Genomic DNA, 27,809 nt, shown 5'->3' on the forward strand with positions numbered 1-27,809 from the left:
CCGCACGGGGGAGGCCGGGCCGCGGCGAGAAGGCGTCCGGGGGCCGTGGGACGCTGTGGGGGCGGGGGCTGTTCTTAGGGCACCGGTGGATCCATCCTCATCTCCGTCTCCACCTCCCCTCCTCCTTCGTTGCCTCCCGGGCTTCCTCCTCTCCTGTTGTCAGTTGGGATCAGCTGATCGGAGTGAACTTCTCCCAGCTCAGACTAACAGGAAGGCGTGAGCGGTGCAGCCCAGGGAGGGAGGAGCGGGAGGGGTGGAGTTTAACGCCGGCGTGGGCGGGGAAAGGGTGCGCACTGCCTCCTGGGACATGTAGTTCTCACCTGCACGTCCTGGCCTCACATCCCGGAAGTGAAGACACTGAATGACTACAACTCCCAGTTCCAAAGAGGATACTCTTCCCAGGAGGCGGTGGAGACCCGCCACCGAGCATTTCGGGACTTGGAGTTTTCGCTAAGACTGGTTTCAGCCTGTTGTTTTGGGTAGGGGGCCTGGAAAGGAATGGCGCTAAATTGGAGAACTAATGTAATAATGTTTAGTCCAAGTAGAAAATGGGGAGGCAAATAATTTGGTATCGAGTAACAATTTTTGCACACCAGTTCCTCAGAAATGTCTCCACTTCCCAATTTCCCCTGGTATAGACCACGAAGAATTCACAGGAGAATATAAATTTAGTACTCTTAAGAGTTTTATTTTGTCCTGGACAGTACACTCCAGGCTAATCATTAATTGTTTTTCCTGCCTTTTTCTGACTTTTCCTTATACTGTTTAAGAACTTTTGAATTTTAAATTGTCTTTAAGTTAGACCGGGGTACATTTTCAGATAACCTTTCAGGCTACAGTGCAAGCTAATGGTTAACATTGACTTTTTTTTAAATGGCCTTCTGTTTGTTTACTTTCACTTTTTTTGTTTTTCATCCTTCCTTAGAATAACACAGAGAGAGCCTGATATTAAGGAAAAGAGCAATGCTCTGTGAGATTGAAGACTGGATACTTGGTCTAGAAAAGTGCTTGATTATCGTAGGTGGCTGAGGTAAGTCACATGAGCCCTATCTAAAATGAAGAAATTAAACTGTGCGATTTCTGAGGCCTCTGCCAATACTAATGTTCTGATTCTATGTTGATAATTGTTAACCAGGGAAAAAAAACTAAAGTTAAGTGACTTGCCAGAGTTACACAGCAAATTATTGACAAAGCTAAGACAAGACTCTTGAATTACAGAACATTTTCACTTTATGATTCAAGGGACATAATTAAACTAATAGGAAAAACAAATCTACATAATAATGAATAAGCCAGGTATGAAGATTATATTGCTGAAAATGTATTCAAGGCTAGAAAGAAAGCCAACAGACTAAATTCACATTACGGAGAACTCTTATATGTATCAAAAACCAGAATATTAATAAATACACACATACTGTATAACTGCTGGCTTGGTGGTTCCAAAGCTGGATTCTATACCATGATTTGAGTCCCTATCTAAGGAACGAAGAGCTTGCTTTTCCACGTTCCCTCTTTCTTTCTCTCTCTCTGTCTCCCATGATTATGATTATTTTATTTACTAGTAAATAATCATAATAATGGGACCAGCAGATTGCATAGTGGTTGCATTGCTGGACTCCCAGATGGCTGACCACAGTTCAAGTCCCAGACCCGAAGGCTTGAAATTGGCACTGGATACGTGTGCGTGTGTGCCCAAGATCCTGAGAGGAGAATGGAAGAGAAGGGATTGTGGCATGGCCATCACCCCGGGGAGGTGATTTCTCACTTTCTATCTTACTCTCTCTCTGGTGAGCACACGTACCCTATAACAAAAATCTCTCTCTCTAAAAAAAAAAAAATTCGTAATAAATTAAATTAATATATATTTTTTTATTTCAGGGGCCACCATGTGGCGAGGTGATTAAGGCACTGGACTCCCACATGGTTAACCGTGGTTCCAGTCCCGAACCTGGTGCCTTTCTCTGTCTCTCTCTCTCATGAGCGTGCATGCCTTGTAGCCAAAATTTTTAAATAATAATAATCATAAGTTAAATAAATAATTATGTTTTTAAAACCCCATCATTTGGGACCAGCAGATGGCATGATGATTATGACACTGGACTCCCACATAGTCAACCATGGTCTGGACCCAGTGGCTTGAAACTCATGATAGGAGCCCATGATCCCTAGAGGAGAATGGAGGGAAAGGAATTGTGGTGTGGCCTTACCCCCCCACTCCCCCGTGTGATTTCTCTGTCTATCTGTCTCTCCACCAAGTACAAATATCTTATAGCAAAAATCTATCTTAAAAAAAAAAAAAGTTATTGATTTAGGGCCAGCCAGGGGTGTGGTAATTAATGTGGCTGGATCCCACATAGTGTCTTGACTGTGTGGTTCAAGTCACAGAACTGTCAGCTTGAAAAATGTGCCAGAGGGACCAGCAGTTGGTATAATGGCTATGTTGCTGGACTCCCATGTAGTCGACTGCGGTTCGAGTCCCAGACCCGGTGGCTTAAACTCATGCCGGGCACATGTGCGTGGGTGCCAAGATCCTGAGAGGACAGTGGAGGAGAAGGGATTGCAGCGTGGCCATCTCCCCTGGGGGATAATTTCTCACTTTCTGTCTCTCTGTCTCTCTCAGTCTTTCTGGCGAGCGACGCACCCTTGTAGCAAAAAAATCTAAAAAAAATAAAATAAAATAAAATAAAAACGTGCCTGATACGTGCAAAAATTCCCAGAGTAGAGAGAGCAGGTAAAATGGTGATTAAGGTGTAGGATTTTCACATGGCCTAAGGTGGTTTGAGTCCTGGACCTGGTGGATTGAAACACAGTAGACACTTGTGCATGTGTTCATGCCCAAAATCTCAAGAGGAGAATGGTTTGTTCTTTCTGTTCTTTGCTATAGAGTTTGCAGCATGGCCATCCCACCTGGAGGGGGCAATTTCTCACTTTCCCTCTCTCTGTCTCTCTCCAATGAGAACACATGCCTTGTGACAGAAAGAAAGAAAGAGAGTAAAAGAAAGAAAATCCTAGAATGTAGGAGAGGGGATTTTGGTATGGTGATCCTCCCTGAGGGATGCTTTCTCTCTCTCTCTGTTTCTCTCCAGCAAGTATACATACCCTATGGCAAAAATTAAAAACAAAAACAAACAAACAAAACTTCATTTATTTAGAAATAGGGGGAAGAAAGGGAGAAGTTGTAGAACAAAGTTAAAATAGCATATCTTGGGATCATCAGATAGCATAATGGCTACATCCCTGGACTCCCACGTGGTTGACCACAGTTCAAGTCCTGAATCTGACATCTTAGATTGACACCAGGCAAGTGCCTGTGTGCCCAAGATCCTAAGAATGGAGAAGAGATTGTGACATGGCCATCCCCCCCGGGGGGAAGACTTCTTGCTTTCTATCTCTCTGTATCTCTCTGTCTTTCAGGAGAGCACACCTACGCTATAGCAAAAACCTCTCAAAGAAAAAGAAAAAAAAAAAAAGGATAACATATCTTGAGGCCTGCAGGTAGCCTGATGGTTAAAATGCTGGACTCCTACATGGCTAACCGTGGTTCTAGTCCTGGACCTGGCAGCTTGTTTGCACACTTCCCCTCTCTCCATGTCTCTCTCTGGTCAAGTTAGAACAGTAATACTAATACTGCTACTACTAATAATAATAAATAAAATAAAATTAACTAGATAATTTTTTAGGGAAAAAAAAAGATAATATGTCTTGGATTTGACTAGAAAATTTTTGTTCTTTGTTATATGGCACATGAGCTCACCAGAGACAGAGACAGAGAGAGAAAGAGAGAGGAAAAGTGAGAAATCATCCCCCACCCTAGGGGGGTGGCCGCACAATAATCTCTTTCTTCTCCATTCTCTTCTTGGGATTCTGGGCACCCATGCACATGTACCTGCATGGTTTTCAGGCCTCTTGGTCCTGGAGGCAAACCATGTGGTCAGCCATGTGAGTTTCAGCACCTTAACCACTACACTACCTCCTAGCCCTCCCTAGAGAATTCTGTTTCTAGGACTACCACTATAATTTATTGTAAACTCACTAGTTCGCTTTATACCCCTATTTTCCTATTATAAAAATAAGAACAGTAGGCTGGCCCTGTGGCCAGGTGGTTAAGTAAACTATATCCCACAGAGCCAGTCAGGTAGTTTGAAACCTGGCCATGGAATCCTGGAAAATATTTTGGGCTGAAAACACTGTGGGCATGTGTGTGTGCATACCCAAAATCATGGAAGGATGGAGAAGTGGAGAAGGGATTGCAGCCTGACCATGCACCCTTGGACGGGTGCTTTCTCCCTCTTTCTGTCTTTGTGTCTCTCTGTGACAAGTACACAAAATTTTTTTAAAGAATTATTTTATTGGGACCAGCAGTTAGCGTAATGGCTATGTCACGGATTCCCATGTAGTCAACCGTGGTTTGAGTCCCAGACCTGGTGGCTTAGACTCACGCCAGGCACGTGTGTGCATGCCCAGGATCCCAAGAGGAGAATGGAGAAGGGATTGCAGCGTGGCCATCCCCGCTGGGGGGTGATTTCTCACTTTCTGTCTCTCTGTCTCTCTCTGTCTTTCTGGCGAGTGCACTTGCCCTATAACAAAAACCTCTCCAAAAAAAAAAAAATTATAAAAAAAATAGTTAAATAAAATAGGTTTTTTTTCTTTTTTGGAAAAGTTTTCACTATAGGGCGTGTGTGCTCACCAGAAAGACAGAGAGAAACAGAAAGCGAGAAATCACACACACACACACACCCCCGGGGGGGATGGCCATTCCACAATCCCTTCTCCTCCATTCTCCTCTCAGGATCTTAAGCACGCACACACACGCGCCCAGTGTGACTTTAAGCCACTGGGTCTGGGACTCGAACCGCAGTTGACTATATGGGAGCTCAGCGCCAACTGCTGGTCCCTATTTATTTATTTATTTGTTTGTTTGTTTGTTTTAATTTGCCATGAGAGGAACAGAGTGAGTGGGAGAAAAAAAGGTGAGAAAGCAAGCCACCAGGTCTGGGACTTAAACTGCAGTTCGGTCATGTGGGAATCCAATGCCCTTAACCACCATGCCACCTGCTGTGCCCCCCTCTAACTAATTTTAAAAAAAGAAAAAGGAGGTAAGCACTTTACTATAGCACAGGAACAACCGTTAATGAATAATTGTTAAAGTCATCAATGCACTTTTATTGGGGGGTGGGGGAGGCTTTTGTTGTAGGGCGCATGTGTTCACCAGAAAGACAGGAGAGACAGAGAGAGACAGAAACTGAGAAATCACCCGCCAGGGGGGATGGCCATGCTGCAGTCCTTTCTCCTCCTTTCTCCTCTCAGGAACTTGGGCACACACGCACATGCGCCTGGTATGAGTTTAAGCCACTGGGTCCAGGACTCAAACCGCGGTCTACCACATGGGAGTCCAGCGATATAGCCATTATACCAACTACTGGTCCCCATCAATGCATTTTTAATGCATATTACATGTATGTATGTATATATACATATATATATATATATTACATATATACTTACATGTACCTGACTTGTCTTTCAGGCCACCAGGTCCTGACTCCAACTGTGCAGTTGGCCATGTAAGAACCAGCTACCTGGACCAGCAGGTGGCACGGTAGTTAAGGGCGCTGGACTCCCACATGGCCGACCACGGTTCGAGTCCCAGATGTGGCGGCTTACTTTCTCATGCTCGCTCGCTCTCTCTCTCTCTCTCTCTCTCTCTCACTCTCTGGTCAAATGAAAATAAATAAATGGATAAATAAAGTTAAATAATAAAATAATTCTAGCAACAACAAAAAGAACCAGCTACCTTAACTACCACACCAGCTGGCTAGTCCAGCATCTTTTGTATTTATAAAAATATGAGTATAAATATACCAGCAGGTGGCATGGTGGTTAAGGCATTAGACTCCCACATGGCTGACTGTAGCTCAAGGCCCAAACTTTGTAGCTTGCTTTCTTATTTTCTCTCTCTCTCTCTCACTCTCTGTCTCTCTCTGATGAGTGCACATGTCCTATAGCAAATTTAAAAAGTAATAATGGGGCCAGCAGGCTGCATAGTGGTTAAGGACGCTGGACTCCAACATGGCCGACTATAGTTTCAGTCCCAAACCTAGCAGCTTGCTTTCTCACTTTCTCTCTTTCTCTCTATCTCTCTTTTACTCTATCCCTCTCTGGTCAAATAATAATAATAATGAGAAGAAGAAGAAGAAATAAACAAAGTTTAAAATGTTTTAAATAAAAAATAATAATGGGACCAGCAGTTGGCGTAATGACTATGTCGCTGTACTCCCATGTAGTCGACTATGGTTCGAGTCCCAGACCCCATGGCTTAAACTCATGCTGCTGGGCGCACGTGCATGCATGCCCAAGATCCCAAGAGGAGAATGGAGGAGAAGGGATTACAGTGTGGCCATCCCTCCGGGGGGTGATTTCTTGCTTTCTGTCTCTCTGGTGAGTGCACGCACCCTATAGCAAAAACCTCTCCAAAATAATAATAATGATGATAATAATGATACATAGAATTAAATAAATAATTCTTTAAAAAAAAAAAAAAAAGAGCATTGGGGCCAGCAGGTGGCATGTCGGTTAAGGCACTGGACCCTCACATAGCTGATTGTGATTCGAGTCCTGGACCCAGTGGCTTGCTTTCAAATTTCCCCCTTCTCTCTCTAACTCTGTTGAGTACACATGACCTATAGCAAACTTTAAAAAAGAAGATAAATAAATAATTTTTTAAAAAGACTATTTTTTTTATGAGTAAGAGAGAGACAGAGAGGGACCAGTGAATGGTGTAAGGGTTACGTCACTGGACTCCCATGGAGTCGACCGCAGTTCACCTGGACCCAGCGGCTTAAAATTCACGCTGGGCATATGTGCCCAAAATCCCGAGAGGAGAATGGAGGAGAAAGGACTGAGGCACGGACATCCCCCCGTGTTGGTTGGTGATTTCTCATTTTCTGTCTCTCTGGTGAGCGTATGTGCCCAACAGCAAAAATCTCTCCAAAAAAAAAAAAAAAAAGAGAGAGAGAGACAGTATTCCCAACAGGATCTAATGTCATTGTCCACACAACTTAGGAGCCCCCAATCATGACACATGTGTGCACAGGATATTCAGGGAGGGTCCAGACGTGTTTCTTTCCATGTGAACCAGCCTTGCAGTGTCACATTCACCATCCAGCCTTTGAAATATTTTTTAAAGGTATAATAGTAACCTCTGATGCCAGTAGATGGTGTAGCAGTTACATTGCTGGGTTCCAACATGGCTGCCCGTGGTTCGAGTCCTGGACCCAGTGGCTTGAAACTCATGCCGGGCACATGTGCATGTGTGCCTAAGATATCGGAAGAAGAGTGGAGGAGAAAGGACTGCAGCGAGGCCAACCCCTGGGGGATGATTTCTTGCTTTCAGTCTCTCTGTCTCTCTGTCTCTCTTGTGAGCACAAACCCTCTATAGCAAAAATCTCTCAAAAAAAAAAAAAGTTATAATGTTGACCTATAGAAGAACTCCTAAAATTGGAAAAGAGTTATCTGTAAAGAGGGATCAGCAGTTAGCATAATGGCTATGTCGCTGAACTTCCATGTAGTTGACCACGGTTTGAGTCTCGGACCCGGTGGCTTAAACTTACGCCAGGCACGTGTGTGTGTGTGTGCTCAAGATCCCGAGAGGAGAATGGAGGAGAAGGGATTGCAGTGTGGATATCCCCTCTGGGGGGTGATTTCTCACTTTCTGTCTCTCTGTCTTTGTCTTTCTGGCAAGCGCACACGCCCTATAGCAAAAACCTCTCCAAAAAAAAAAAAGAAAAGAATTATCTGTAAAGAGTGTAACTAGAGATCAGCAGATGATGTAATGATTATGTCACTGGACTCACTGGACCATGTAATCAACTGAGATTTAAGTCCCTGACCCAGTGACTTAAAATTCGTGTCGGACATGTGTATGTGTGACCAAGATTATGAGAGAAGAATGGAGAAGAAGGGACTGCAGCGTGGCCAGCGCCTGGGGGTTGATTGTGTGCTTTCTGTCCCTCTGTCTCTCTGTGTCTCCAGCGAGCATACATACTTTGTAACAAAAATCTCTCTGAAAAAAAGTGTATCTAGAGTGAGAAATAAAAGGCTTCATTTAAACACTTTTGTACTCTTGAAATTACTTACTTTGTAAGTGCAATATGTCAATTAATAATGGAAAATAACTATTTTACTCATTTTTTTAGACTAGATCATTGGAATTTTCAGATTTGTCCCTTTTTTTTTTGGTTGGTTTTTGCCATAGGGCGCATGCACTCACTGGAAAGACAGAGAGAGGGACAGTAAGAAATCACTCTCCACCTCCCAAATGGGGATGGCCACGTCCCTTCTGCTCCATTCTCCCCTCAGGATTTTGGACACACACATGCCCATCATGATTTTCAAGTCGCCAGGTCTAGGACTCAAACCCTGCTTGACCATGTGGGAATCCAGCACTGTAACCACTGCACCACCTACTGCCCCCCAGATTTGTTCCTCTTATCAGTTGTTTTTGCTCATTCTCATTCTTTGTGTATTTGGTCATTTTTTACTATATGCACATTTTCCTTAGAAAATTATTTGTAGGGGTACTAGCAGGTGGCACGGTGATTAGGGGTGTTGGACTCTCACATGATTGACTGTGGTTTGAGTCTTGGACCTGTTGGCTTTCTTTCTCACTTTCTTTTTCTCTCTCTCTCTTGCTCTGTCCCTCTCTGGGCAAATCAATCAATCAATCAACCAATTAATAAGTAAATAAATAAATTAATGTAAATAAAATAATCCTTTTTTTTTGAGAGGTTTTTGCTATAGGGTGCGTGCGCTCGTCAGACAGACCAGAGAGAGACAGAGAGATAGAAAGTGAGAAATCACCCCCCAGAGGGGATGGTCACGCGGCAATTCTTTCTCCTCCATTCTCCTCTCGGGATCTTGGGCACGCACACACACGAGCCTGGCGTGAGTTTTAAGCCACCAGGTCCGGGACGCAAACCACGGTGGGCTACGTGGGAGTCCAGTGACATAGCCATTACGCTAACTGCTGGTCCCCAAAATAATCCTTTTTTTAAGAGTTATTTTATTTAACTTTATTTATTCATTCATTTATTTTAATTTGACCAGAAAAAGGCAGAGACAGAGGGAAAGTGAGAAAGGAAGCTGCCAGGTCCAGGACTTGAACCGTGGTCAACCATGTGCCAGCCCCTTAATCCCTACCCCCCCTGCTGGTCCCCTAAAATAATCCTTTAAAAAAAAAAAGAAGGGACCAGCAGGTGGGCATGGTGGTTAGGGGCAGTAGACTCACATGGCTGACTGTGGTTCAAGTCCCGAATCTGGCGGCTTGCTTTCTCACTTTCTCTCTCTCTCTCTGTCCTCTCTATTCAAATTAAAATAAGTAAATCAATAAAGTTAAATAAAATAAAATAATTTTTAAAAATATTTATTCATTCATTCATTCATTCATTCATTCATTTTAATTTAACCAGAGAGAGAAGAAAGTAAGAAAGCAAGCCACCAGGTCCAGGATTTGAACCCTGGTCGGTCATGTGGGACTGTCCAGCACCTTAACCACCACGCCACCTGCTGGTCCCATAAAATAAAATAATTTTTTAAAAGAAAAAAAAAGAGAAAATTATTTGTAGGAGTACTCTGAGAACCAGAACAAAAGTTCATTCCTCTAGAGAGGATTTGCCTTTGCTTCTGCAAAAAAGGACTGCTTCTAACTAAATTTCCTGTTTGAGCTTTGAGGGGCGAAGAGGAGCAGGAGATGTATATTTGGGCTGTATATCCTGGGAGGGCTGGCTTATGGATTCAGTGCCACCCCCACACATATCCACAAACTCAAAGATTGCTTTATTCCTATCTGTTGGGTGGGAATACGTTTACTTTCTGTTCACCCTTACTAAAATCATAGCCCTTGAGTTCCTAGATTTAGATTTTCCATGTCCACGAATCCCTTGTCTTTGTGTTCTGTCCCACTTGCCCCATAAGGCCTAGAAAAACAAAATTGAATTCACCAAGTAAGGAACCTACCTCCAGGGTAAAAGCGACATCATTGCTCTCCTCATTTTCTGCATCCTGCCTTCGCCAACATTTGGGTCTGCTAATTCCTATCTCTTTGTTGACTTTTCAATATTTTGCCAATTTTTTTTGTTATTTTCAGCAAAAAAATGTTTTGCCCTGTGCCTCAGTCATTTTCTGTTGTTATAATATACACAAAGATTGGGTGATTTATAAAAAAAAGTTTTTGTTTCTTACAGGTTTGGAGGCTGGGAAGTCCATGGGCTTGGCCCTGGCATCTGTGTTATATCTAATGAGGGCCTTTTTAATGTATCATAATATGGCAGATGGGCAAGCTAGTGTGTGTAAGAGAGCAAGAAAGGGCTGATTTAATAACAACCCACTCTTGCCATAACCTATTAATCCACTAAAGCATGAATGTGTTAATCCATTCATAAGAGTGAAGCCCTTATGACCTAATCACCTCTTATTTGGCCCCATCGCTTAATACTGTTACAGTGGGGATTTTCAACGTGAGTTCAGGAGAGGACAGATGTTCGAACCATACACATAATGAGCCATATTACCAAAAGGAACCGTCAGGCTAATGGTTAGCTCAGGCAGAAGCCAGTGTAATCAGGGCACATGACGTGCATCTCAGCGTTGGCAGAATTCTGCTCTGTACTTGGGTGGTAGTTGCAGAATCTTCACTTGATAAGTATGCTTGGAACAATTCTTATGTCTTGTACTCGTCTATTAGGTCATCGGAAAAGTCACCAACAACCTAATTTTTTTTATAATTATTTATTGTATTTTATTTATTCATTCACTTATTTTTTAATTTGACCAGAAAGAGACAGAGGGTGAGAGTGAGGGAGAGAGGAAGTGAGAAAGCAAGCCACCAGATTCAGGACTTGAACCCTGGTCAGCCACATGGGAGTGTCCAGCACCTTGACCACCATGCCACCTGCTGGTCCCCCAACAACCTAATTTTGCCTAGAAAAATATGTCATGACTTTCCCAACGATCCAATATTTGTATAATATATATACATACATATACATATTATATATATATGTATATATATAATATGTATATATATGTATATATATGTATATATATATAATATATATATGTATATATATATATGAATAAAATGGAAATATCAGTAAAGAGATTAAAAAAATAAATAAAAAGAAACCAAAAAGAAATCCTGAAGGTGAAAAGTACAATAACTGAAATGAAAAACAAACTAGAGGAATTCAAAGGCATATATATTTGAGCAGGCTCTCTCTCTGGAAAAACTCATGCAAAAATAATAATAATTAATAATTAATAATTATTTTTTAAAGAATTATTTTACTTAACTATTTATTTATTTATTTAATTTGATCAGAGAGAGAGAGAGTGAAAGAGAGAAAGTGAGAAAGCAAACTGTGGTTGCCCATGTGGGAGTTCAGTGCCCCAACCACCATGCCAGCTGCTAGCCCAAATAATTCTTTTTTAAAAAAACTATAAAAAATTCACTTTCATTCATCAAAAAAAATTTTTTATGAGAGGTTTTTGTTATAAGGCACACGCGCTCACCAGAAAGACAGAGAGAGACAGAGAGACAGAAAGCAAGATATCACCATCCCAGGTAGGATGGCCGTATCACAATCTCTTCCCTCCATTCTCCTCTCAGGATCTTGGGTACACACGGACATGTGCCCAGCGTGAGTTTAAGTCACCAGCTCCAGGACTCGAACTGCTGTCAACTACATGGGAGTCCAACGACACAGCCATTACATGAACTGCTAGTCCCCATTGGTGAAAATTTTCAGAGCAAATTAGGAGAAAATTTCCTCAATCTCATAAAGGATAGGTACAACAAAATCTATGGCTAATATCAAACTGAATGGTAAATATAAAAATGATACATTATGGACCAGCAAATGGCTTAGTGGTTATGTTACTGGACTCCCACATGACTGATCGCACTTCCAATTCTGGGCCCTGGTAGCTTGAAATCACACTGGGTGCTTCGGCATGCATGCCCAAGATCCTAGGAGGACAATGGAGAAGGGATTGTGGCATGGCCATTCCCCTGGGGTAGTGAGTTCTCACTTTCCTTCTCACTGTCTCTCTCGCTCTGGCGAATGTACATGCCCTAAGGCAAAAACCTCTAAAAAGAAAAAATGATAGATTAATGCCACCCCCACACATATCTACACACTCCCCTCAAATTTGACTCAGAAAAAAAGCATCATATCTGCTCTAACCACATCTGTTCAACATTATACTTAAGTACTGCCTAGTACAAATAGGAAAGTGAGAGAGCTATGGAGCAGTAGGAAGAAAAGAGGAAAGAAGGGAGGGTAGGAAGGAAGAAAAGAGTGAAGGGGGAGAGAAAGAGAGAGAAGGAGAAAGGAAGGAAAGAGGGAAGGAAGAGAAAGCTCAATGATGAAGTGAAACTAACGGTATTGGGACCAGCAGATGGTATAATGATTATGTCGCTGGATTTCTGCGTAGTCAGCCGTGGCTGACTGGACCCAGCGGCTTGAAACACACCAAGCATGTATGCATGAATGCCCAAAATCCCATGAGGATACTGGAGGAGAAGGGACTTTAGCATCGCCAGGATGATTTCTCGCTTTCTGTCCCTCTGTATCTCTCTGCCTTTCCGGCGAGCGCATGTGTCCTATAGAAAAAAAATCTCTTAAATAAAAAAGAAAGAAAGAAAAGAAAAAACTGAGACAAGTAGTTGGCATAATGGCTATGTTGCTTGACTCTCATGAAGTAAACTGTGGTTCAAGTTCCAGACACAGAGGCTCAAACTCATACCAGGAATGTGTGTGTACATGCCCAAGATCCCAAGAAGAGAATGGAGGAGAAGGGATTGTGGCGTGGCCATCCCCCTGGGAGGGTGATTTCTCGCTTTCTGTCTGTCTCTGTCTTCATGCAAGCACATGTGCCCTATAGCAAAAACTTCTCCAAAAACAAAAGAATTATTTATTTCATTTTATTTATTAGTATTATTATTTTAATTTGCCATAGGGCACATGCATTCATGAGAGAGAAAGAGAAGGAAAATGAAAAAGCAAGTCTGAGACTCAAATTGCAGTCAGCCATGTGGGAGTCCAGTGCCTCAACCACCATGCCACCTGCTGCCCCCTGATCTAAATCTTTTTTTTTTTTGGTAGAGGTTTTCACTATAAGGTGTTCGCCAGACAGACAGTTAGAGACATAGAGACAGAAAGCGAGAAAGTACCCCCGGGGGGATGGTCACGCCGCAATCCCTTCTCCTCCATTCTCCTCTCGGGATCTTGGGCACACACGCACACGCACCCGGCGTGAGTTTTAAGCCACCGGATCTGGGACGTGAACCATGGTCGACTACGTGGGAGTCCAGGGACGTAGCCATTATGCTAACTGCTGGTTCCCCTCGATCTAAATCTTAATGTGGCCGGGTATCCAATTGTATGAAACCAAGCTCTGCTTCAATAGGTGAATCATTTATCAGACCTCATCCAAATATACCAGCAAATAATTAACTTTATAGAAACAAAGACTTCAAAGGTCAATGAAGTAGTTCTTACCCTCTGCAAGGGATGAGCAAGTTTGATCAAAATCTAGAACATATCTGATATCAGAAAATTAAAGATTGGGCCAGCAGATGGTATGAGGTTAAGGCTCTGGATCCCATGTGGTCGACCGTGTGGCTTGAAAATCACACCAGGTGCATGTGCATGAGTGCCCAAAACCCTGAGAGGAGAATAGAGAAGGGACTGCAGCGTGGCCATCCACCCTGGGGATGAATGATTTATCACTTTTCCTCTTTCTTGCTCTGTCTCTCTCTGGAGAATGCACATGTCCTGTAGCAAAAAATAAAAAAGGGGATTGGCAGGTGGCATGGAGGCTAAGTGTGCTGGACTCCCATATGGCCGACTGTGGTTCCAGTCCCAGACTTGGCAGCTTTCTCTCTCTCACTCTCTCCCTCTCACTCTGTCCCTCTTTGGTCAAATTAAGACAAATAAATAAATGGATTTATAAAGTTAAATAAACTAATCCTAAACAAATTATTTACTTAATTTTATTTATTTTTAATTTGACCATAGAGATACAATGAGAGAGGGAAAGTGAGAAAGCAAGGAAATTTTTTATATGTAATTTTTAAAAATTTTACTCATTGTCATTATTTTATTTTATTTTATTGAAGTTGACCAGAGAGAGACAGGGAGAGAAGGAAAGTGAAAAAGAAAACTGCCAGATCTGGGACTCGAACTGTGGTCAGCCATGTGGGAGTCCAGCAGCCTTAACCTCAGTGCCACCTGTGCCAGCCCCAGAAAAAAAAAATTTAAGAGTGATTTTTGCTATAGGGTGAGTGCACTCACCAGAAAGACAGAGAGGGAACCCCTGGGGGGATGACCATGCTGCAATCCCTTCTCCGCTAGTCTTCTCTCTGGATTTTGGGCCCCCCCCCACGCGCGCGCGCGGGCACACACACACACACACACACACACACACACAAGCCCGTTGTGAGTTTTAAGCCACCAGGTCCAGGACACAAACCGTGATCGGCTACATGAGAGTCCAGAAATGTAACCATTACTCCACCTTCTGGTCCCAAGAAAAAATTTCCTAAAGATTTATCTTAGTTCATTTTCTGTTGTTGTAGCAGAACTCCACAGACTATGTATTTTTTTTAAAGAATTGTTTTATTTAACTTTATTTATTTATTTTAATTTGACCAGAGATGGACAGCGTGAGAGTGAGAGAGGGAGAGCGAGAAAGTGAGAAAGCAAGCCACCAGGTCCAGGACTCAAACCACGGTTGGCCATGTGGGAGTCTAGCGCCCTTAACCACCATGCCACCTGCTGGCCCCGCACGCCATGTATCTTATAAAGAAGTTTATTTCTTATCGTTTTGGGCATTGCAAAGTCCAACAACATAGTGCTTATTATATCTGATGAGGGTCCTTTCATGGCAGGAAGTTCAAAGTAGAAGCAAGCATTTGAAAGACCGGAAAGGAAGGGTAGATCCTTTTTTTTTTTTCTTTTCTTTTAGGAGGTTGTTCCTCTGTCCTAATAATTATTTATTTCCATTTTGTTATTATTATTATCTTTATAATTTGACCAGACAGAGAGAGAGAGAGAAAGGGAAAGCGAGAAAGCAAGCTGCTATGTCTAGTCAGTCATGTGGGAATCCAGTGCCTTTAACCACCTGCTGGCCCCACCTTTTAAGAGGTTTTTACCTTAAGATGTGTGCTTGCCAGAGAGAGACAGATAGACAGAGATAATGAGTGATCGCCCGCCCGGAGGGATGGCCATGCTGCAATCCCTCTTCCTCCATTCTTCTCCTGGGATCTTCTCCTGGGATCATGCATGTGTACATGCTCAGTGTGAGTCTGAAGTCACCGGGTCTGGGACTTGAACGGTGGGAGTCCAGTGACATAACCATGCCATCTGCTGACCCCAGGGCAGATTCTTTGTTTTTTTTCTGAGAGGTTTTCACCATAGGGCGCGTGCGCGGGGGATGGCCACGCTGCAATCCCTTCTCCTCCATTCTCCTCTCGGGATCTTGGGCACGCACGCACACGCGCCCGGCGTGAGTTTTAAGCCACCGTGTCCGGGACGTGAACCACAGTCGACTATGTGGGAGTCCAGCGACATAGCCATTACGCTAACTGCTGGTTCCTGGGCAGATTCTTTTTATAACAACTCATTCTTTTGATAATTAATCCATTCTTGTGATAAAGACATTAATCAACTCTGGAGGGCTCTGCTTATTAGGCCCCACCTCCTAACACTGTTACACTGGAGATTGAGTTTCAACACGTGAACTCAGGGACACATTCAAATCATAACAAACATACAGTTTTATTTTGTAGTACATTATTCTGTTTTCTATCTAACTCAGCAAATTCATTTTAGCATTCCTTCCCTATCTGACTACAAATCTGTTTTCGAATGCTCTTTGAACCATCTTCATTGACCTGCTTTTTATTTATTACTGAGTTAAATAAATCTTTGACACATGTTCTACATTTTTTTTCTGTAGATGTTTTTGCCTTATGGTGCATACACTCACCAGAGAGAGAGAGACAGAGACAGTGAGAGGGGAAAGTGAGAAATCACCCCCTAGCAGGGATGGCCATGCCACAATTCCTTCCCCTCCCTGCATTTTGGACACATATTTATGTATGCTTACACATCCAGCATGAGTTTCAAGCTTCCAGGTCTGGGACCCGAACTACAGTAAGCCATGTGGGAGTCCAGTGACGTATCTGCTCCATCATCTGCTGGCCCAATACATCTTCATTACATATTTGAATGAGTTAAGTTTTTTAAAATAATCACTTATTTAATTTTACCTATTATTATTATTTTAATTTGATCAGAGAGATAGAGAGAAAGAGAGAGAGAGAGCGCAAGCAAGCCATTATTAGATCCAGGACTTGAATCACAGTCAGCCATGTGGGAGTCTAGCACCTCAACCACCATGCCACCTGCTGGCCCTGTGAATGAGTCAAGTTTTTAACCTTTTTCTTTTTTTGGGGAGGGGGAGAGATTTTCACTGTAGGGCGGGTGCGCTCACCAGACAGACAGAGAGAGACATAGAGACAGAAAGCGAGAAAGAGAAATCACCCCCCAGGGTGGATGGTCACGCCGCAATCCCTTCTCCTCTCGGGATCTTGGGCACGCACGCACACGCGCCTGGCGTGAGTTTAAAGCCACCGGGTCCGGGACACGAACCGCGGTCGACTACGTGGGAGTCCAGCGACATAGCCATTACGCTAACTGCTGGTTCCCAAGTTTTTAACCTTTTGAAATACATTTTTTTAAAAGAATTATTGGCTTTAATTTTATTTATTCATTCATTTTATTTTTTTTATTTTTTTATTTTTTTATTATTTTTTTTTTAACCGAGAACATTTATTGCCTGACTAATCGTTGAAATCCTTAAGATGAACTGGATGCCGCAACAGCTGCTCTCTTGGGTTTGGGTGTTGTTCCTTCACGGAATCCATGCCTGAATCTGCGGTATACAATTTTTAGGTGCCTCATTCGACCAGTCCCAGTGGTATTGCGTCTTTTAGCCTTGGCACTCCAGTTATACTTTCTCTTGCGCTTTGCAGGGTAGCCACATCTGCCACAGGTCAACTTCTGAAGGTGATAGGGGGCCTTAGAACCACAGTGGCGGCACAACATGTGCGGCTTATTGCAACGCTTCCCAAACGATGACATTCCCTTCGTCATCTCACTTCTGTGGCTGAGACAAGAGCTTCATTCATTTTATTTTAATTTGACCAGAGAAAGACACAGAGAGAGAGAGGGAAAGTGAGAAAGCAAGCCACCAGGTCTGGGATTTGAACCATGGTCAGCCACGTGGGATTGTCTAGCACCTTAACCACCACACCACCTGCTGGTCCCTTGAATACATATTTTGATAGCTCTTATTTAAATTTTTCAGGGACCAGTAGCTGGCATAATGGTTACGTCACTGGACTCCCATGTAGTCAATTGAGATTCGAGTCCCAGAAATGGTGGCTTAAACTCATGCCAGGCATGTGTGCATGCATGCCCAAGATCCCAAGAGGAGAATGGAGGAGAAGGGATTGCAGCATGGCCATCCCTCCTGGGGGGAGATCTCTCATTCTCTCTCTCTCTCTCTCTCTCTCTGTCAAGCACACACACCTTAAGGTAAAAACCTCTTAGGGGCCAGCAGGTAGCATGGTGGCTAAAGGTGTTGGACTCCCACATGGTTGACCACAGTTCAAGTACTGGACCTGGCAGCTTGCCTTCTCACTGTCCTCCTTTCTCTCTGTCTCAACCACCATGCCACCTGCTGGTCCCAATAAAATTATTCTTTTCTTTTTTATATAGATTTTTGCTACTGGGCGCGTGCGCTCGCCAGAAAGACAAAGAGAGACAGAGACAGAAAGAGAGAAATCACCCCCCAGTGGGTATGGCCACGCCATAATCTCTTCTCCTCCATTCTCTCGGGATCTTGGACATGCATGCACATGCACCCGGCGTGAGTTTAAGCCACTGGGTCTGGGATTCGAACCATGGTCGACTACATGGGAGTCCAGCAACATAGCCATTACACTAACTGCTGGCTCCAATAAAATTATTCTTTAAAAAAAAATTTTGTGGTGGGGGCCAGTGGGTAGCAAGATAGCTAAGGTGCTGAACTCTCACATGGCCAACAACAGTTCAAGTCCCAGAACTGGTAGCTTGCTTTCTCACTTTCTCTCTCTCTCTGGTGAGCACATGCGCCCTATCACAAATTAAAATAATAATAAATAAAATTAATAAATCTTTTTCTTTTTTTGGAGAGGTTTTTGCTATAGGGCAGGTGCGCGCGCCACAAAGAAAGAGAGAGACTGAAAGCAAGAAATCACCCCCTGGGGGGATGGCCACGCCACAATCCCTTCTCCATTCTCCTCTCGCGATCTTGGGCATCCACACACATGCGCCTGGGGTGAGTTTAAGCCACTGGGTCTGGGACTCAAACTGTGGTCGACTACATGGGAGTCAGCGACATAGGCATTATGCCATCTGCTGGTCCTTTAATTTCTTTAAACACTAAAATCCAGGGCCAACAGGTGGTGTGGTAGTGAAGGCACTGGACTCCTATGTGGCTGACTGCAGTTGGAGTCCTGGACCTGGTGGTATGCTTTCTTGCCTTCCCTTTCTCTTTCTCTCTGGTCAAATTAAAAAATAATAATAATAAATAAAATTAAATAAATCTTTTCAAATAAATAAATAAATACTGAGTCCTGGGACCAGTAGATGGTGTAATGGTTACATTGCTGGACTCCCACATAGTCAACAGTAGTTTCAGTCCTGGACTCAGTGGCTTGAAACATGCTGGATGCGTGTGTGTGCGTGCCCAAGTCCCTGAGAATAAAATGGAGAAGAAGGGACCGTGGCGTGACCATCTCTCCTAGGGGGTGATTTCTCACATTTTGTGTCTCTGTCTGTCTGGTGAGTGCATGTGTCTTACAGCAAAAATCTTTCTAGAACAAGAAAAACAGAAAAATAAATACTGAAATCCAGCCTCTACTCATACATATTCTGATTTATTGGGCCTGGCATCATTTCTTTGGTTTTTATTTGTTTGACTGGGGCTTTGGGTTTTCCCAAAGGTTCCCAGGTGATTCTAGTGTGCAGCCAAGAAGGGAGAAGTCTAGAGCTAGATGAGGCAAGAGCTGAAGAGCCTCAAACCAGCTGCCTTCCCTTTGGCATGCAAAAAAAAATGACCTTAAAATGAATCCCTTGGGGAACCAGCAGTTAGCGTAATGGCTATGTCGCTGGACTCCCACGTAGTTGACCGCAGTTCGCGTCTCGGACCCGGTGGCTTGAAACTCACGCCGGGCACGTGTGCGTGCGTGCGTGCCCAAGATCCGGAAAGGAGAATGGAGGAGAAGGGATTGCGGCGTGACCATCCCCCCTGGGGGGTGATTTCTCGCTTTCTGTCTCTATGTCTCTGTCTGGCGAGCGCACGCGTCCTATAGCGAAAACCTCTCCAAAAAAAAAAAAAATGAATCCCTTGGAAGATACTAGAAACAAATTCTTCAGGATGCCCTTTATTGTAAAATGCATCAAAAAGATTAGTTTTTTTAGGGATCAATGTGCTGCATAGTGGTTAAGGAACTAGATCTCACATGGCCGTCTGCCGAGTCCCTACCTGGTGGCTTGGAAAACATGCCAGGTGCATGTGTGTGTATGCCCAAAATCCTGAGAGGAAAACGGAGGACAAAAGCGACTGTTGCGTGGCCATCCCCCCAGAGGGTGACTTCTCCCGTTCCCTCTCTGTCTCTAGTGAGCAATATGCACCCTTATAGCAGAAAATTTTTTTTAAGATGATTTTTTGGGGGGCCAGCAGATGGCATAATGATTATGTTGCTGGACTCCCAGATGGCCTGCTGTGATTCAAGGACCATATGCAGTAGCTTGAAAATCATGCCGGGCACATGTATTTGTGTGCCCAAGGTTCTACGAGGAGAATGGAGGAAAATCCCACCTGGGGAGCAATTTCTCACTTTCCCTCTCAATTGTCTCTTCTCTCTCTCTGGTGCGCACACACGCCCTGGGGCAAAAATCTTTAAGAAACAGTTAAAAAAATTTTTTTTATATAATTTAACTCTTTACTTGAAAAACATAGCAAACAGTCCCTAGAGAATAGCTGAAGGGGAACCAGCAGTTAGCGTAATGGCTATGTCACTGGACTCCCATGTAGTTGACCGCGGTTCGCGTCCTGGACCTGGTGGCTTAAAACTCATGCCGGGCGCGTGTGCGTGCGTGCCCAAGTTCCCGAGAGGAGAATGGAGGAGAAGGGATTGCGGCGTGACCATCCCCCCTGGGGGGTGATTTCTCGCTTTCTGTCTCTATGTCTCTGTCTGTCTGTCTGGTGAGCGCACGTGCCCTATAGCAAAAACCTCTCAAAAAAAAAAATAATAGCTGAAGAAGTATGTCTGGGTGGATTTGGGTGAAAGGTTGATTTATATAGATTAATTTTAATATTTAGCAGCAGGAGGAACCACAAAGATCATTTTGTCTATACGAGGAGTCAGCAAGTTGCATGCTACATTTTTCCATGGCCCACAAACTAAGAATGATTTTTACATTTTTTAAATGGTTGTAAGAACTACTCTAAATCACTACTTTTGTGTGTGTGTGTGTGAGGTTTTATTCTATTACGGCATGTGCGCTCGCCAGAAAGACAGAAAGTAAGAAATCACCCCCCCACCCCACCCCCCGGGGGATGGCCACACTGCAATCCCATCTCCTCCATTCTCCTCTCAAAGTCTTGGGAATGCACGTACATGCGCCTGGCATGAGTTTAAGCCAACGGGTCCAGGACCTGAACCGCAGTCCACTGTATCGGAGTCTCGTGACGTAGCCATTACACCATCTGCTGGTCCTGATCACTACTTTTTAAAAGAATTATTTTATTAACTTTATATTTATTTTAATTTGACCAGAGATGAACATAACAAGAGAGAAAGGGAAAGTGAGAAAGCAAGCCACCAGGTCTGGGACTCTAATCAAGGTCAGTCCTGTGGGAGTCCATCGCCCTTAATCACCACACCACCTGCTGGCCCCACTTTCAATCACTATTATGAAACACTGAATAGTTTTGAAAATTAGTTTTTGCTGCACAACTTGGCAAAGTTTCTTAGTTGAACTTAAAATTATATGAAAAAACAGACTTGTAAATATGTGATATTTAGGGACCAGCAGGTAGCATTGCTGGACACTCCCACATGGCTGACCACAGTTTGAGTCCTGAACCTAGTGGCTTGCTTTCTCACTTTCTCTCTCTCTGTGTGTGTCTCTCTCTGGTCAAATTAAAATAAGTGAACAAAAAAATAAAATTAATAATTTTTTTAAAAAAATGTGATATTTACAAGTGCAGTTTTGTGATCTCAATGACAACCAATTTTGTTTGAATGACAAGTGAAGTCAGGCTGCTTAGTATACTTCTCATGCTGTCAAAAGTTACAAGAAGTGGGACCGGCAGGTGGCGTGGTGGTTAAGGGCACTGGACTCTCACAAGGCTGACCATGGTTCGAATCCCAGACTTGGTGACTTGCTTTCTCACTCCCCCCCCCCCTCTCTCTGCTCTTCACTGGACCATGAGTTGCTCCCCAGCGCAGCAGTGACCTTGAATACAGCCTGCATTCATGGCAGGAGCAGTCTCCTCTCTCTCTCTCTAACTTTCGCTGTGTCCCTCTCTGGTCAGATTAAAAATAAACAAATAAATTTTTAAAAAGTCTACTTTTCAATTAAAAAAATGACAAGATATGTGAAGAACCAAGAATATATGTTTTATTTATAGAAAAATAAGAAATTAATAGGAAGTGTCCTTGAGGAGACCAGACATTTGATTTACTAAACAAACTTTTTTTTAAGTTTTTGCTATAAGGCACGTGTGCTCGCCATACTGCAATACCTTTTCCTCCATCCTTCACTCGAGATTTTGGGTATGCATGCACATGTGCCCAGCGTGAGTTTCAAGATATTGGGTACAGGACTCATACTACGGGATTGTTGATGTGGGATCCAGCTCCCTTAACCACCACACCACCTGCTGGCTCAGGACAAACATTTTAAACCAACTCTTAAATATGCTCAAAGACAGCTCAACTGCAGTGGCACAGGTAGTCAGGGAGATGTTGTGTGATGCTGGACCATGTGGGAAGGCTCTGTATTCACATGGTGGGTCAACCTGAACATGCTAGGTAGCCCATGATTCTGGCTGGCTCTACATATGCTAAAGGGCCAGGAGGTGGCGTGGAGATGAAGGTGCTGGATCCCACATGGCCAGCTTCGCAGTTTGAGTTCCAGACCTGACAGCTTGAGAATCATGCTGGGCCTGAGTGCACGCATGCCCAAAATCCCAGAAGAAAGTAGAAGAAAAGGGATTGTGGTGTAGGCATCCTCCCAGGGGTGATTTCTCAATCTCTCTCTCTTCCTCTCCCTCTTTTCCTCTCTTGTGTTGCTCTGGTGAGAGCATGCACCCTGTAGCAAAAAAAACAAAAACAAAAAATACTCAAAGAGCTAGAAGAAACTATGAACAAACAATTAAAGGAACCCTGGAGAATGTTGCCTCCAAATAAAGACAATCAATTAGAAGGTAGAAATTATGAAAAGAAATCATGGTCCAGTCACTTTAACATAGAAGTAATACAGGTGCTCTGGAATTATGGAAGCCATATGGCTGTCTGTGGGTTTGGCTCCAAGTCAACTTGAAAATGTGCCAGATATATGTGTGGGCTTACAGGATCCTGAGGAACTAGAGAACTAGAGAAAGGGTATTATGGCAGTACCAGCAGATGGTGCAATGGTTATGTCACTGGATTTCATTGTAGTTGGCCATAATTTGAGTCGGGACCCGGTGGTTTGAAACTCCTGCAGGGCACGTGTGCATGTGTGCCAAAAATCTCAAGAGACTGGAGGAGAAGGGATTGTAGTGTGGCCATCTCCTTAGGGGGGTGATGTCTTACTTTTTGTCTCACTGTCTCTCTGGCAAACACATGTGCCCTTTACCATAAACCTCTCTAAAAGAAAAAGAAAAAAGAAAAAGTAAGGGGATTATGGCATGAGGTGATTAAAAGATAGATAGGAGCCAGCAGGTGGTACAGAGGTCAAGGTGGCTGGATCCCATATGGCTAAGTAGGTAGAGTACTGGACCTGGTGGCTTGAAAAACAAGCCAGGTGCGTTTGCATGAGATGGGGCTGGTAGGTAGCTTGGTTAACAGAGTTGGACTCCCACATGGCCAACCACAGTTTGAGTCCTGGACCTGGTGGCTTGCTTTCTCATTCTCTCTTTCTCGCTCTGTCCCTCTCTGGTCAAATTAAAATAAGGCAATGGCCACACTGCAATCCCTTTTCCTCTATTCTCCTTGGGTACACACACACACACACACACGCCCATCATGAGTTTGAAGCCATGGGGTCTGGGACTTGAACCACAGTTGACTATGTGGGAGTCCAGTGATATAACCATCATGCCACCTGCTGGTCTCTTTAAGGTTTTTTTTTTTTTTTTTTTTTAAGAGAGATTTGTGCTTTAGGGTGAGTGTGCTTGCCAGAAAGACAGAAAGCGAGATATCACCCCCTGGGGGGTCAGGGCATGCTGCAATCCCTTCTCCTCCATTTTCCTCTCGGGATCTTGGGCCACCCGCAGGCACCGGTGTGAGTTAAAGCCACCAGTCCGGGACTTGAACCACGGTTGACTAGGTAGAAGTCCAGTGACATAGCCAGTAAGCCAACTGCTGGTCCTTTGTGATTTGGGCCCAGCAGGTGGTTAAAGTGCTGGACTCACACATGGCTGACTGCAGTTTGAGTCCTTGACCTGGTGGCTTGATTTCTCACTTTCCTTCTCTCTGTCTCTCTAATGACTATAGCAAGGAAACAATTAAATATATATATTTTTTATTTTAGAGAGATTTTGCTACAGGGTGTGTTTGCTCACCAGAGACAGAAACAGAAAGAAAGTCACCCCCTCTGAGGTATTCCTCCATTCTCCTGTTAGGATTTTTCTCTTTTTGGGGGGGAGAGGTTTATTTTTGCTATAGGGCACATGCACTTGCCAGACAGAGAGAGACAGAGACAGAAAGTGAGAAATCACCTCCCAGTAGGGATGGCCATACTGCAATCCCTTCTCCTCTATTCTACTCTCAGGATCTTGGGCACACATGCACACATGCCCAGTGTGAGTTAAAGCCACTGGGTCCAGGACCCGAACCATGGTCAACTTACCTTGGAGTCCAGCGACATAGCCATTATGCCAACTGTTGGTGCAGGAATTTTTTTTGTTTTTTCTTGAGAGGTTTTCACTATAGGGTGCGTGCGCTCGCCAGACAGACAGACAGAGACAGAGAGATAGAAAGCGAGAAATCACCCCCCAGGGGGGATGGTCACACCGCAATCCCTTCTCCATTCTCCTCTCGGGATCTTGGGCACGCACGCACGCACGCACGCACACGTGCCTGGCGTGAGTTCTAAGCCACCGGGTCCGGGACGTGAACCGCAGTCAACTACGTGGAAATCCAGTGACAGGTCCATTCCGTTAACTGCTGGTTCCCGGGATTTTTTTTAAGAATTAATTTATTTGGGACCAGCTGGTGGTATGGTGGTTAAGGCGCTGGACACTCCCATATGGCTGGCCACAGTTCGAGTCTCAGACCTGATGGCTTCCTTTCTCGCTTTCTCTCTCTCTCTCTGATTAAATTAAAATAAATGAATGAATAAATAAAATTAAATAAAAAATTCTTTAAATAAAAAGAATTACTTTATTTAACTTTATTTCGCTCATTTAATTTTACTAGAGAGAAAGTGAGAAAGCAAGCCACCAGGTTCAGGACTCCAACCACGGTTGGCCACATGGGAGTCCATGCTGGTGCTGGGCCCCCTCCTACTGGGATTTTGGACACGCACACATGGCACTGAGTTTTAAGCTGACGGGTCCAGGACTCAAATTATGGTAGACTATGTGGACGTCCAGTGATGTAACCCTGATGCCATCTGCTGGTCCCCAAAATAAATAATTCTTATTAAAAAAAAAAGTCTTACAGTCTTTTTAACATATCAAACATCTTCTAGCCACCTCTTCAGCCCTACCCACAGGTAAGCTCCTATGGATGCCCTTTTTTTAAAAGGAAGAACTTGGGGCAGCAGGTGGCATGGTGGTAAAGGCGCTGGATTCACATATAGCCCACCTGGTGATTGGCTCGCTCACTTCACCTCTCTGCACAGGTGCCCTATAACAAACTTTAAAAACAGTAATAAAAGTAAATAGATGAAAAAAACCACAGCTTCTGTTGGTTATTTCTTGATATCAAGAGTAGTTTCCTGGGCAAGCAGGTGACCTGTTGGTTGGGGTTCTGGACTCCCACATAATCTTCCACGGATTGAGCCCCAGACCTGGCGGCTGGCTTTTATCACTTTCTCTGATGAGCTCGCGTGCCCTGTAGCAAATAATAATGATATATAGTATATATATAAATAATAATGATACATAAAATCAAATGAATCATTATTTTAAAAAGTTTTCTAAATAAAAATTAGCACCTGGGATTTCTCCTGAGGCTCTAGGTTGGGCCCAGTTATCAGTTCGTCTAACTTCAATGGATTTAGAGACCAATGTTAGAATCCCCCCAAAACAAACAGGGAAAAGTGAGAGGGCCTCTCTAACACCCGCCCGCCATGACCAGCCGGAACCTTGACCTCAAGATGGCGTCGCATAGTCATAAGATTCAATCAGCTCCAATCAAAAATGGCAGGGTAGGTCGTAATTTGCAGCTCGAGCCTTTCTAGTCTCTGATAGGCGCTCCTTCTCTATGATCCTTCGTTTCTGTGTGGTGAGTCAGAACCGGCAGTGGGGGTTGTCTATATACTTTCTTCTCTATGGTTCTCCGCTCCACGCCCCCAGCCGCAGTGCATGCCGGGCAAGAGGAAGACCTCCAGAAGCTCCCCGCGCAGCGCGGCTGTGTTTGCGGCCTGTGCGAGTAGGCGCTTTGGAACCAGTTTCCTGGGCGAGCGGCGCGCAGAAACCTCGAACCGGTGGAGCCCACTCGTAACCCGGAGTCCGGAAGGGCGCGAAGACAGTACCGTTTCCTCAGCGGCGGGTGAGTTCACGCGTCTGAACGCGTGTGGACAGCGGGAGACTGGGTACCTCGGCTGAGAGTGGAGGAAAAGCTGGGGTGGCCTAGGGCCGGGGTGGGGAAGAAGTGCGGAGGGGTTGAGGTAGGGGAGGGGACGGGCACGAGGCTTGGCTTTCTCCGCTTCTCTCAGGTCTTAAAAAAGAAAGCCAGTGGGCCCAGCCGGAGCCTGTGGCGGGCGGACCTCCGCAGAAAGGCTGAGCTTTCTTCCTCGCATTGTCGCCCACTTTTCCCCTTTTCCTCTCCGTGTTCGCCATGGGGGCTTCCTGGGCTCAACGTTAGCTACAAAACGATCGGTCGGCGCCTGTGGGAGTCCTGCCCTGAGGCCCCTTTCTTAACCGAGCCCGCGAACCCGCACAGTAGATTTTCCAGGCCTAGAACACACTCACTCCAGGCTCTGCCTTGAAGCCAGCCTGCACCACCCGTTTTAGTGGGGTGCTGTCCACCAACGGATTCTTTCCCTTCCTTTTTGGTCATCTGGAGCCCGCCGCCAAGTAAACTGGGCCCCACCCCTCTTGAGTTTAGCTAATGCCCACCTCCCCTCCACCACCTTTTTAAGCACCCTCCCGACTTTCTTATTTAAGGTTCTGAGCATTGTCGTTCGTTCTACCCTCTTTCCGCATTGGAGGATGCAGTATAAACTATTTCCATTCATTCTAGGCGATTAGGAAGCTTCACATAAAAATCTGTTAACTTCTTTCTCACCCATCTTTGCTCTTTAGTATTATTTTTTTAGATGCATTTTTCACAATAGATCTAGGAATTTGAAGAGTATTTTGAAGTTATGTAATATGGATTTATATTGCCATGGAAATGCCATTTCGATACGTGGCAGAGTGGAGCAGACCAAAAGGAAAAGATTGGACTTCTCTTGCACCAGATTGCTGTCTTGTAAAGTACCGTGTATTAGGTAGTTGGTTGGCAGTAGTGTGTAAACAATTGCCATATTGTCTTAGGAGCTTTAATCTTTTTAAATGTTAGTTCCAAAATCATTCAGAGGCCTAGAAAAGCATTCAGTTGATTCCTCATAATTGAAGTAGAAGTTGTACTGTTCATATTATTTCAACTTTTTATCAAAGCTTTGGTCTTTACCTTCACCTATAAAGTTAGGATTATGATAGTGTTTGTCTAGGTTGTAATACCTAATAGATTATTGGGGGTTGAGGATTGAGAAAAACATATAAATCCTTAGTACTGTGTCTGAGTAATGCAATAAGTGTTTAGTCAATATTAATTGATATATTATTTAAGAATTTTCAATTCAGTGGAAAAGCCTAACTGGTTCACATTTCTTCAAGCATACTCTGAATTTAATTATAAACAAACCAAAGTTATCCCGTAAATTTCCTTCTTTTCACCGGTGTGTTATCACTAGAGAGACATTCCAGTACAACGAAAACAGCTTTTGGATTGGGAATTTCAGGATAGTGAGGACCCTTGAGTTTCTACCTATTTATAGTGGACAAATTAAGTTAGCCTCTTTATCTGTAAAAAGGGAATAGTAAACCTACACTAGATAGTTGGGAATTTAAATATGATAACCATACTGGACACTTTTGTTAACCAATTAGGTGACAATGGCATTTTTATTACATAATCTGTATTCTTGGAGTTACCAGATTTCATGGTACTACTTTCAAAAGTAGTTTTTTCCTTTTGTTTTTCTTTC

General features: G+C 43.9%; 1 protein-coding gene and 1 pseudogene across 3 annotated transcripts in view; one reads left to right on the forward strand and one right to left on the reverse strand.

Annotated features, from left to right (window-relative positions):
• The first annotated feature begins 956 nt into the window (after nt 1-956).
• RBM25 (RNA binding motif protein 25) overlaps nt 957-27,809 on the forward strand; it is a 101,359-nt gene continuing 74,506 nt past the window's right edge. The window contains exons 1-2 of one of the 3 annotated variants that reach the window (XM_006170507.3): nt 957-1,030; nt 25,912-26,107. The gene's annotated coding sequence lies outside the window, so the exon portion shown is untranslated. The remainder of the gene's footprint in view (nt 1,031-25,911; nt 26,108-27,809) is intronic. The other 2 variants (XM_027769111.1, XM_014585022.2) reach the window with 2 other exon arrangements.
• On the reverse strand, nt 16,877-17,222 carry LOC102496440 (60S ribosomal protein L37 pseudogene; annotated as a pseudogene).

Source organism: Tupaia chinensis, unplaced genomic scaffold (assembly GCF_000334495.1).
Source record: "Tupaia chinensis unplaced genomic scaffold, TupChi_1.0 Scaffold148607_1, whole genome shotgun sequence".
Lineage (NCBI taxonomy): Eukaryota > Metazoa > Chordata > Mammalia > Scandentia > Tupaiidae > Tupaia > Tupaia belangeri.